This window comes from Anarhichas minor, unplaced genomic scaffold (genome assembly GCF_050575085.1).
Source record: "Anarhichas minor isolate MPS153535 unplaced genomic scaffold, ASM5057508v1 ptg000136l, whole genome shotgun sequence".
Classification (NCBI taxonomy): domain Eukaryota; kingdom Metazoa; phylum Chordata; class Actinopteri; order Perciformes; family Anarhichadidae; genus Anarhichas; species Anarhichas minor.
The window spans coordinates 7,252,735-7,265,283 of NW_027466582.1; positions in this window are offsets into that span (position 1 = coordinate 7,252,735).

Below are 12,549 nucleotides of genomic sequence, written 5' to 3' on the forward strand. Positions count from 1 at the left end.
GGTAAAACTGAATATTTGCATTTTAAAAAGTAGTGAGTAAATGGGGTGGAGCTGCTGCTCTATTCGTATTGGCACATAATCCCTTACAAACAGCTGTTCGTTGGCTCTTTTCAAGCATATTTTTAGTCTTTTAAACATTGCCGGCATTAGACAACTGGAATGTCCTCATCCGAATAAACAAGCTGACTGACGAGTGTGATTAAGGGTCAGACTTAGGAAAACAGACATAATGTTTAATGTTTGAGAGACATAGAATGTGTTTATTCCATCATGTGCATTGTGCAACTTATGTCTCAACAAGTCGCTGGAAAAGTCCCAGATTTGAGTCGGTTGGACTTGTGTGTCAATCAGCAAGATGGTGGAGGAGTGAAGCAGGCTAGAGTTGTGTTTATTATTCCCTCAGACCACCACACTAGAGCTCTTTTTCATTTCAATGTAGATTTATTTTCTTTGACAGTCAGTCCAATACTTGGTAATATTGAATCCAGTTTCAAAAATCTTTTTTCCCCGTCTTGGTCACCGCTCTGCCGTCTGTGTGTTTGTTTCAGAGGATGGCGACATAATCTTTTGTCCTCAATTCCTGCCAACGGTCATGAGGTCCTCTGTCAACATGTTGACCGAGGTTATTATACTGTGTATATATACTGTGTCTACATACCCCACCCCCTACTGCATAACTCCCTTGCACACATACAATACACATGCATGCATACAGTATAGTATGTGGTTTTGGTCGTTTCAGTTTTGTCTGGAAATGCAGGCCTGTGTCACTTTGTATTCATTTACCAGTTGCAGAATAAGTTGCTTGATTTTGACATTACTTTCTTGCCCCATCTACCCGTTAGATCTTATGGAGGCTCGTTAGTACGTTTTGTTAGGATGAATCGGGTCATTTCAAAACTTTCAGGTTTCTCTGTAAATTCTCTTTGTCTCTTCTTCTTGTGTGTTTGGTTTGAGCCTGCAGCCGAACACTTTGTCACAGTTTGAATAAATACTGCACACACACACACACACACACACGCACACGCCCATAAAGAGAGTTCCAGTCGCTTTATTTACTTTGCTAATTTATCTATGAAATACTCAAAACAAATGGCCCATGAAGTGATGCGTTTATCTCTCCCTCTCTTCCCTGGAGCAGATTCCGGCTCATCATCCGTCTCACTCTGTCTGAGAAAGCATCTGTCACTGTATGACATACTCTGCACAGGAATCCCCATTGACTGCTGCCTCGTCACACAGAGACCTCATTGTGTGGGTCTTTGTGTGCATGCAAACTTACTTGTGATAAAGTTTCCATCCGTCTGTATTTCCCGTGATACACAGAGTACCACTACTCAGGTACTATTTACATGGCCTGTTCCTGTCCGTGTGAGTTGTCGTGTTGTTGAGTGATGCAAATGTTTGGCCCGAGATCTGCTGTCACATTGTTCTGCCCACATCAAGCCTCAGGAGTTGTATATGACAAAAACAGGTATGTTTGTGTGTGTGTGTCATCTTATAATATGACATTTGAATGATTTGACTTTTATTGACCTGTTTCTCTTGTCTTCTTTCTCTCATATCCCCTCCTTCTTTATATGTACTCCATCTACTCGCATGTTTCTTTCTCTCTTGTCATGCAGCACAATGACATGAATATGAATCACTGACGTTTTAAAATCCTGTCTCTCTCTTCTCTCCTCCGTGAGGATGAGTGCAGGAATCCAAACCACTTGTTGTACAATCTATATCCTCTCTGTACCATGCTGAACACACACACACACACACACACACACACACACACAGAGTGCTGCAAAGGTATTGGGAGTGCTTTTACAGTTAAGATGCAATCTATTAAACTCGCCTGAAGGGAAAGAGAGGTTCAAGGACCGTCTTGTGCCCACACATGTTCACAATCAAGCGGAGCAATAACTTGGATAAACACACGCACATAAAAAAGTCTGTAGCGTTGAAGCAGTAATGTGGGATCATAATTATGCTTGTCAAAACATATTAAAAAAAAAAAACTATTCTTGGAGGTTATTGGACCGTTTCGCAGCCATGTGTCGACATGTTCTTATGGTGGAAACGACTAGAGAGACACTGAGCCAACAACAAGAGAGTGCATCACCACTTACTGATACATTTATTACTCCCACCCTTATTTTTGCGGATCAAATATATTGTATTGTCTAAATGTTCGCTTGAAACTTAACACACACATACACACATACACTCTGTAATCTTGCACATCTGTATGTTAAGAGGTTTTTATCTAGATATCCAGCTGTTCTTGTGCAGATGTGTGTGTGTGTGTGTGTGTGTGTGTGTGTGTGTGTGTGTGTGTGTGTTCAAAAGAACAAGAGGGCACATTTAGAAAGCCTCCCATGCCACACAGTGAGAGGGGATTTTCGGAGTCAGTGATGGGGATTATGAGGAATATGATTTCATACGGCTACAGAATGGTTAATCTCCTTAAGCCCAGCTGGAGTCTGCATGCCCATTCCTGTTACTGCCCACTGAGGGAGGCAACAGGAGAATGTGTGGCTGAACAGACGATGCATGATGGGGGAACAACCTGTTTGTCTTACCTGTTGGTTGATAAGTAAGTCGAGTGTGGAGACATGTAATTATTCATATTGGTTATTACTTGTTACTTGGTATTTGTTTTTTTAATATCACAATGAGTCCTTTTAAATTCAAGTTCCAGTGAAGTGCTTTGAGTGAGGGCTGCTCATATTGTGGCCACATTGACATTTAGCCGCTGCTGTTGTTGGAGTTTTCTTCTGTGTCAGACGTTGAGCTTTGTGCTGGTCTGCAGATTCAGATTTTCTGTCTTTTTCCCGCCTGAACTCGTTTCCAAGTCAAATGAGAGTGTCCTGTACCAAGGTACCAAGGTGTTTCAGCAACAGGCGTTTAAGGAGAGATAGTGTTGGGATTTGAATGGTCACTAACCTGCATGTCTACTCTGGAGGATACTGCCAGCTTGTGTCCTGGTATATTGACTCAGCTGTGTTTTTGACCTTCTCCTTCTCTCTGTGTGTGTGTGTGTGTGTGTGTGTGTGTGTGTGTGTGTGTGTGTGTGTGTGTGTGTGTGTGTGTGTGTGTGTGTGTGTGTGTGTGTGTGTGTGTGTGTGTGTGTGTGTGTGTGTGTGTGTGTGAGGACTCTCAGGGTGTGTGTATGTGCTTGAGTGGGTGAAGCAAGCTATTACCATTATAGCTGTTTGATTAGGTGTGTTCCCTCGTCCCTGGTGTTTGCTCACAAAAGGTTTCAGATGCCCAGTTCATACCTTTCATTGTTGGCTGATTGAGAATCTGTAGAAAAGTATTGAGACTCCTGTAGTTGTCAAATCACATAACATTGAAACGATGAAGTCAAAACTGAGCTGTAAGATAAAGAAATTAATAAAAAATATTAACTAACGCTTATTGACAAATTTATCGAGTTGGTAATCCAATTCCAGTGATATTGCTAAAAGTATAATGCAATAAAATTGAATTGTCTTGATAAACCTGTATACCTGGTATTTAGGCTATGCAGCTTATTGTCATGCCAGAGAGTGAGCAGAACCCTCTGCGTGTAGACTGATGAATGGAGAGAGCTTCAGTGCGGTGATGCCGGTGTATCAGGTAGCGGGTATTGTTCACCTGTCAGTGCCGTCATCTGGGCTGTGGTCGTTGTAGGGCAGTTTCACTCCCGTTGGAGTCACTGCTGTTGTGAAGGATCCAGTTCCTGCCTCAGAGCGAAAGGCGGTTTGTCTGTGTGTTTTGTGTGTTTCAAGTTGCACTGCTTCTCTCTCTCTCTCACACTCACTCTCTCTCTCTCTCTCACACACACACACACACACACTCATATATAACTCCTTCGTTTGATCAACATGGAAAAGCAAAAGGATAAACATCTTCAAAACAAACAAAACAAGTTGCTGTTAATTCCTCCAGGGACTGTTGGAAAAACTTGGCCTAGAGGCCCAAAGGTCCTGGAAGAGGACGGGGTGTGAAAGCCGGTTAATAAGCCCAGTGAGGGCTCTGGGCCTTTGGGGAGCAGAGATCCTCTGGGCCCCCGATACCCCGGAGGTCTGGAGATGAGACTGAAGGTCTTTGTTGTGGGAAGACTCGGGCCGCGATGAGTGGTTGGGATGGAAATGTCAGGTCCCCCAGGGCTGGGGAGGAAAAGGGAAATCCATCAATCTTTCTCTTTTATCAATCATTTATGAATAAGTCTGGTCTTTGTTCTGCGTCCTGCTATCTTCTCCATTTAGTCTTTTATGTTTTCTCCTCTCCCACTCTTTATTTTCCCTCTTTCTCTTCAACTGCTTCTCATCTCCATAAAGTAAAAGAGAAAAGGAAACGCGGTACAGCGACTCAACAGCAATGCAACAGAACAAACCTGTCGGGGACCTCCGTCCTCCTCCCTCCAAAGACCACTTAGACTCCTACACACAGCTGTGGAACAAAACCTATGACTAATGTAGTTTATCAATTTAGTTTTTCAATTCAGAAGAATTTACATGGGAAGTTTAGGACAACTTGCTAAAAGCAAGCTGCCACCTTATTTAGATATTTTGTAGTGAAATGAGCAGCTACTTATCCTTGAAGGTACTGAGATGTGGGAAATACTAACATCTGTTTAGTAAAGTGTGTTTATTTGTGCAAGCTTAGCATGAATAAATGTTACCGTGTGCCTTTGTGTGTTGACATTACTGCACAGCGGACTGAGGTAGATCCTGCTATTAGCACCCTTATGTACTGAATCGAGTCAAATCGTGAGATACTGTAAGATTCACAGCCCTGCTTATTATGTTAAGGGATTTGAAAGGATTCTGATTCAATAAGCAGATTCAATACTGGATTTGGATGACTGGGTTGAGTTGTAATTTTCCACCAAATTTCATGAAATCTGTTCAGTCTTTGAGATATACTCTGATGACCGGCGGATCAGAAAGCTTAATGATAAACGTAACCTTCGTAGTGATGATAAAATACCTCCTAACCCATATACAGTATATATATATATATATATCATATAATCACAGGACCAGCCACTAAGTACAGTAGATTGAACAGTTACAGGCTGCCAGACCTTTTTAACGATGGCCTTGCAGAGTTTCTTAACGGTTTTCACACCGTTAAAAGGCACAGTTCAGTTAAACGTTCTCCTCTTTGCCTTTTGTTCATTTCCATTCTTTGACTTAACTCCCAAACCTCAGTCAGTCTTACTGTGGTCAGCTCATTGCGTTTCTTCCAACCCCTGTCTTTCCTCTCTCCAACTACACCTTTCTTTCTCCCCCCTCCTCTCTCTTTCTCTCCCTCTCTTTTCATGCATCTATCCTGAAAGAGTTTTGTGGACGGATCTGTGTGCCGTTGAGGCTGACAAGTCAGACGGGGGCTATACACAACAGAGAGGAAAATAGAGGCTAATTCCCTTTGGCAGACCAGCACAGTTACATGCTTAAAATCTCACACACACACACACACAGATTCCTGGCCAGTCTTGAGCCCTCCCAGCGAGCTGACCATTCTGCAACGGTCACAATTCAGTAGCTCAATAGAAAGAGAGGGAGCAGAGAAAGGGAGGGAGCAGAAATGAGAGGGTACGCTGGAGGTGCTGAGACAGCTGGGATAAAGAAAAGACGGGAAGGAAAGGAAGCATAGGCCCGAGTGAGTGAGGAAGATGATGCCTTAAACAGATCTACCTTTTACTGCATTCATGACAGAAGTTTGTGATTCAGAGTCATTTGAAAAACACTAAATGTCTCACAATATACGACAGTTGCATTATTTTAGCCCCTCTGTTGTTGCACATGATGCTATTTGTGGCGTGAAATAGATGCTATGCGAAATATTTAGTGCTCGAGGAAGAAGAAAGAAAAGTGCGGTCAGAAAGGGCAAGGGGCAGGGTGACGGGAGAGAGGGGGGAGTTTATGGTAAACAGCCGCTAACAACATAACTGGGTGTCCTAATTGGGCAGCGAGGAGTGTGTGTGTTTTTGTGTGTGTTTTGAGAGGGAGAGGCTCTCCAAGAAAACAGCTGTCTGTGTGGCTTCTTTGGGCCGGGGGCACGAGGTCGGCGGGAGCCCCCTTAACCAAGCTAAGCCGTCTAAACAGACACACACACACACACACACACACACACAATGTCTCCTCACCATATGGGAACCCAACCCAGTGGGCCTTTCATGTGGTTGTGGTCTGGGGACGGGAGGGGAGGCAATTTCAGAAGCAGGGAGGTGACACACGAGGTCTAAGCAGTTTTCCTCTTCCACTCCCCCTCGTCCCATCCCTTTGTTTCATGCTCAAGACTTGCACAAGTTGGGGTTGGATATTCTTCTTTTTTCTCAGGCTTATGAAGCAACAGAGCGGTTTGTGGTTTGGGCTCAACCCCAATAGTTTCCCGTCCTCTGCCAAAGTTTGGGCGGAGAGTGCTTTGGGTGTAGTTGAGCTTTGCCACATGTGCGCTTAAGCAATTAAAGGTAGCAGCACCCCGATACTTTTTGGAAGGCTTTTTCGTCCACTCCACCAAAACATTGATGTAATACAATTGGATATGCTCCTGCTAGTACTGCTATCAATAACCTCTAACTGTGTTATAAATACATCTACAAAGTGAACATAGCCCAAGAAAAGGGGCGTTTGCGAGGAGTAAACGCTAACTCTCTTTCTCCTTTTGCACTGGCGGACACGCCTACTGTGTTTTAAATCATGTGTTGAACTTCAAAGTCCGACTTCACATGGATGTGTGGCGCTGCTCTTATAATTTCCTCCTCTCTCCCTTCTCGTTTAATCTCTCCTCTCCATCACTCCGCCTCACACAGAAGCCCATTGTGTGAGCTCACGTCTACCAGCCACTCGTAGCATGACCCAGGCAGCTTGAAATGTAGTAACACCATAAGTCACATGTGTATACACACACACACACACACACACACACTAGTTTTCCTTGTGGGTCACTGGGACACTGTAAATGGAATCAGGTCACATTTCCATATACCCATGTAGCGGGATGAATGTAGACGTTAGTATCATTGGAGCAGATGCAGTGTTAGATGTCCAAACTTTGCATTCCCCTTTCACATTTATACACACACACACACACACTCTCCTCACTCTCCAGCAAACCTGACTTCTCTTTTCATTTCTGAGTTTGTTCACAAACATTGATAGACAAGAGCTCAAAGAAGTGGCCAAACATTAAGAAGCACAGTGATCAATCTGATTCTTTTGGGAGCACATTTGAATCGTTCCTTACACTGTTTGCATAATGTGTCAACGTTGTAAAGGCCCTACATGGAGCTGATTAGTATCAATGAATCACGGAGGCGACTGGCGGTGTTTTACATTAGTTCGGCTTATGGCAGTAATGTATTCTGGGTGATTGATTTGCTTTATGGCACCCAAACAGGAAGAGTGCACTGTTTCTCTAGCACAGCTTAGCTAAAGCTGAGTTTCTCCCAAAGGCAGATGACTTATAGAAAAGGAAGCCTGAACAAACAAAACAAAAAAACTCGAATGTCGCATTTGACAAGAGAGACAACACAGGGACAGTTCCTGCTGTCTTTGTACGTGTGGTCAGTCACTGTGCCCTGCTACTGTGTGGCGGTGACATTTACTGATAGCACTCTCTGCTGCAGGCCTCTGTTGATACTGTCCAGACACACATGCCCCCGTTAACATGCACATTCTGCTGCCTCATGGTGCAGCTAGTCTTGTTACTCTATTAGTGTCAGATGCAAGACAAATTAGTACTTGTTTGAATTGCACGTTTTCATCAGTTTGTTCGCTCTTTCGTCGATCCCTTTGTTTGACTTCTCATCATCTATTTGTGTGTGTGTGTGTGTGTGTTTTTCTCTCTCTCAAGATCTGTGTGTGCAGCCTTAATTGTGTTTATGTTCGTCTAAATGAGGGCCTTGTCGACTTTTCTCATGGTGCTAATGAGTGTGAATTTGGCATCAAATGCTGAGGAGTGTGAGAAAAGGTCTTGTCTCAAACTTGCACACACACACACACACACACACACACACACACACTCACACACACACACAGAGCTCCATAATACAGCAGCGATGCAGGAGTATGACAAAACTCTCTGATTAAGCAAATTGGAAAAAAAAAACAGAGCTCCATTAAAACACATCAGTGAGCCTCACTGTTGTTCCTTCATCGTCATTACACTGTAGTTTATTTGGATCCAATCCCTCATACCAACACTCACTAGAGCACCAAGTGTGGATCCATCCGCCACTGAAAATAGTCCCCAACAAATGCTCTATTTCCTCCTGTGTTTGTTGATGAAAACTAAAGAGATCAGCTGTTTATAGGAAATTACTGAGACTTAAAAAAAAAAACGTGAAATCATATATTTACCGAAATAAAATTTGAATTATTTTGATGCCATTTCCCCAGGGCATGAGTGGTGTGTCAGGCGATGGACCCCACCAGGATAGAAAAACGCACGCACACACACGGAGACTTAAAATGCAAAGCAGCCCATTCGGCAGTGTGTTCACTCCGTGTGTCAGTTCAGACCAACCCTATTCAACCAGTGTCACAGCTTCACACTCTCTTGTATGTGCGTCCGTGTGTGTGTGTGTGTGTGTTGGCATGTTAGCGTTTACTTGTTAATATTCAAAACACACACCACATATAAAAATGAAAAGAGAGAGGAAATCCTTAGTCTGTGGAAATGTGTGCGTGTGTGTGCATGCAGTTGTAGTTATCGCTCAGATTCTTTGCATGTATTGGATTGTTGTCATGCAGACAGAAAGAAAGGCAGCATGTTGGTGTGAATTTGCATGAAAACTATGAAGTCTTTTCTTCAGCCACTGTACTCCAGTTGTTTTTAGTGCACATCATATTTCTTCCTCTCTTACCTTGTATGTAAGTTAATCTCCTCTCCCTGCTCACACTTCACACCATTAAACATGAACTAGCCCTTTATCAGAGATGCATTTCCCAGCATCCTGTGGGAGATGGCGCTGTCAACTATATCCTGTTCCATTTCCTGTCCCTGTCGCCATCCTCCCTAAACCCCAGACCCATGACCATAAACTCAGACCTCGGAGGGAAAATACTCTTCATCGGACAGCTGCCTCGTCCAATCACGTCCCTCAGATTATTCCCTTATCGCCAGCCACAGGACGTGACACGTCTCTCACCGCTGTTTCCTGCCGGATTGGAAAAGTAGAACAGTAGGGATGAATTGTTCTGCGGAAAGGGATAGTCGAAAGGTTTCCGGATGCTTTGCAAGTTATGATTAGGTCAAACAATGTACCAACCAGTGCTGAGAGTTTTTTTTGCACACATAATTACATTTTTCACTGGCTTTAAGCATACGGTAGGTCTGCGTTGATTTAATATAAACTAGCTTTAAATGCAGAAAACGCGAGTGGTTGCAGCAGGCAACATCACTTGTCGTCCGTGTCACTGATCAAGCCTGTCTTTTCCGGCTAAGTTGAACACTGTGTGCTTTTGCAGTGTGATTGATGTCTGTGAAAGCCCTCCATAATCGCATCAGATGGAGAAAGCTCTTAGTGGGCTTGAGGAGTAGAGGAGTAGAAGAGGAAACCGTTGAGAAAGGACATGGAGGAAACTTGAGGGCTGAAATGCACAGACAGAAGATGATGATGGGAGTGTTAAAGCAGAGACACACTGGTTCATATAAAGACAAAAGTCTTCGTCTTTACGTTCATATTTAGAGGGGATGAAAGTCAGTATTTCACAGAACTGTTGGAGCTGCTCATGCTCCTAAACAAACCCACTTAAAGACATGAAAATATAGAATAAATGAAACTCGGGAATTAAAGTTCGGTGGACGTTTTAACTTTCATAATTTCACTTATGTGTTTCTTTAATTAAGAGCCCTCTGAAGGCCAGCTTCTCATTCACCAAACCGACTCGCATCAAATGAAACCTGACCGTTCATCAGGCTTTATTGCTCAGCAGCTCAGACCCACAAAGAAGCCGCTTCAGAAGTGAGTGCCCGTGTTTGTGCCGATGACCCCCAACTCGATAACTGAAAGGGGCCCCGAGGACCCGTTAGCAGAGCGTGTACGGGGCCATACTGCATCGCCCCGGCAACAACTGTCCCCAGCAAATCCGCATCACCGTAGCAACCTTTGGGGTTGAGAGGTTACCCCCCCCCCCCCCTTTTTGAATGCACCCCTCCCTCCTCACACACACCCCTCTTTTCTTTGTGACAGGTTTTTGATTGGCCAACGTGTGTGTGGGCTCTGCACGCGTGCAGCGAGGCAGTGCAGAGGTTGCACAGTGTGAGTGTGTGTGTGTGTAGTCTTTAAACTGATGTGAGTGGTGCCATGGTTCTTTCGGTGGAGTGTAAGGGCCAAACTTTGCATGTTTCTAGCGACGCGTTGATCAGATAGCATCATGCCTGTTAAAGGAATAAGGATTTGGAGCCGGAAGCAAAAGAGGAACCCTTATGCAGGTAGGCGTGTGTGTGTGTGTGTGTGTTCCCTTGTGTGAGTGGTAAAGTGTGTCTAGGCCCATTTTTTACACACATGTTCACAACTAACTTGTTGGAAGGAAGGAGGGTGCAAAGGGGAGTTCAAATAGAAAGAGAAATGTGTGAATTGGAGAAAAGAGCGGTGTGGGAGGTGGAGATGAAGGCTTGCTTTGTTCAGGCTGGTGGTTTGCTGGGACGACGTGGTGAAGAGCAGCCGGTATACTGGCACTGACTGGGAATTGATGGAGAGGTAGACAGACTTGTCACTGCAGGTGATGCTTTTAAAAAAAAAAAAAAATGTTTAGCTCTCTGGTTTATATTTTATTTGTGTCGCTGGTTAATGGAGTGTGTGTGTGTGGCAACGGGTGCAATGGCTTTTCTCCTTTTGATCTAAAGAATTGACAGGAGGTTTGTGCATTGTAAGATGAGTATGCATTGTTTTATAAATGGTGTAATCTTCGGCTTGGATGTTCAGATAGACTCTAGTGTGGAAACACTATGGCGGCATGTTGCAGGTCACAAAGTGTTGCCTTTAGTCCAGTCAGGACAGGAGTGGTACCACAGGATGATCTTATTATAGTAACAAACTGAGTGTGTACCGTCCACCATTTAAATAATTTAACCTGTATTGTATTATTAATTAGGGGTTTCATATTTGGAATCACATGACACTCTATACCTCCCTCCAACAAAAAAGTGGAAACACAAAATTTATGTTGAGATTGTGTCACAGCTCTGCCACCATTATCCTGTTTTTTCCATCTCTCGCTCACCTAATCAGTTCATTCAGTGCACCTGCCAGTCACACCCACCTCGTCAGCTCATTACTCTCACCTGCTCACTCTACTGCATCCACTATTTAAACCCCAGTCACACACACACTCACTGCCAGATCGTTTTTCGCTTCCATACAAGCCCTTCCAGCGTATTCCCTTGGACTGATTCCCCGTTACCGACCCTGCCTGCTTTGGACTACCCCGCCTTGCCCCTGCCCCGGTAATTCACTCAGCCTTCTGTTCCCGACCACGAGATCCTTCCGCTGTTTCCCTGTGATTCTTCTACCTGTTGTGTGTCCAGAGGAAAATAAAGCTTTGATTCAAACTATCCCTGGTGTCTGTCGTACTGCTCCTGGGTCCTTACCACACCCGTTACAGATTGATGTATTTTATTAGGTTAAACCGCATGCATTGAAAACACATTTTCTATGGTACTCGGATGTATGTGTTTATTAAGTACATCTAGCTAAACCAATTCAATACCACAGTCCAACAATAAATACAACATACAGCTTGTATGCTGTTGAAATGTATTGCTTTATATTCAAACAAACAAACAAAAACAACATGATACAACTGACAATTTTGTGGTTTATGTTAAAAATAAAAACGACATGCGACATGATGGAAAACATAATGATTTGATGTCATGTAATCTTATGACTGGTCAGTCATCCGTTGTGTAGCGGGAGGAGAGGTCTTACTGACCTGTATCATGGAGCAGATCCTCTCTCCCTCTCTGTTTTCCTCCCCCACACACACACACTCTAATGCCACACCACCTTTTACCACTCTACTAACCACATAGCCAAGGCGTGTCTTTGATTAGCAGTGTTGCGATGGTTTTCAATATCACATTTCTCTCTCACCTTCTCACACACATCACACTCCAGTTTCTCTCTTTCAACCCACATCGTCCGTGATGATTCCATTATTACCGTATCCTTTTCTTCTCCAGTTATTTTTGTTTCGTCACGTATGAGGTTTCATTTGTGTCGTATCACTGTGATTCAGAATCTCTTCATATGCAGTTCCTTTAAACCTCTCTAGTCTTCCATGTTCTTGTTTTCTGCTGTCTGTCTGCTCTCCTTTCTCCATTATGGAAAGATGAGCGCTAGTAGAAATAGTGCTGGATGTGGAACATGATGTCTTTTATAGGGCTGTCAAGATTTGCCATAAACATTTGAATATTTGTTCTTACACACATGGGTGTGAACTATTTAATGTCTATTTTTGCTCATCATGTCCATGATGCCGTGTCCTTACTTGCCCCGGGCAACGCAGCAATCTGAACTTTTGTCAGACGCCCCGTTTCTGTTTATTCTTGTTATTC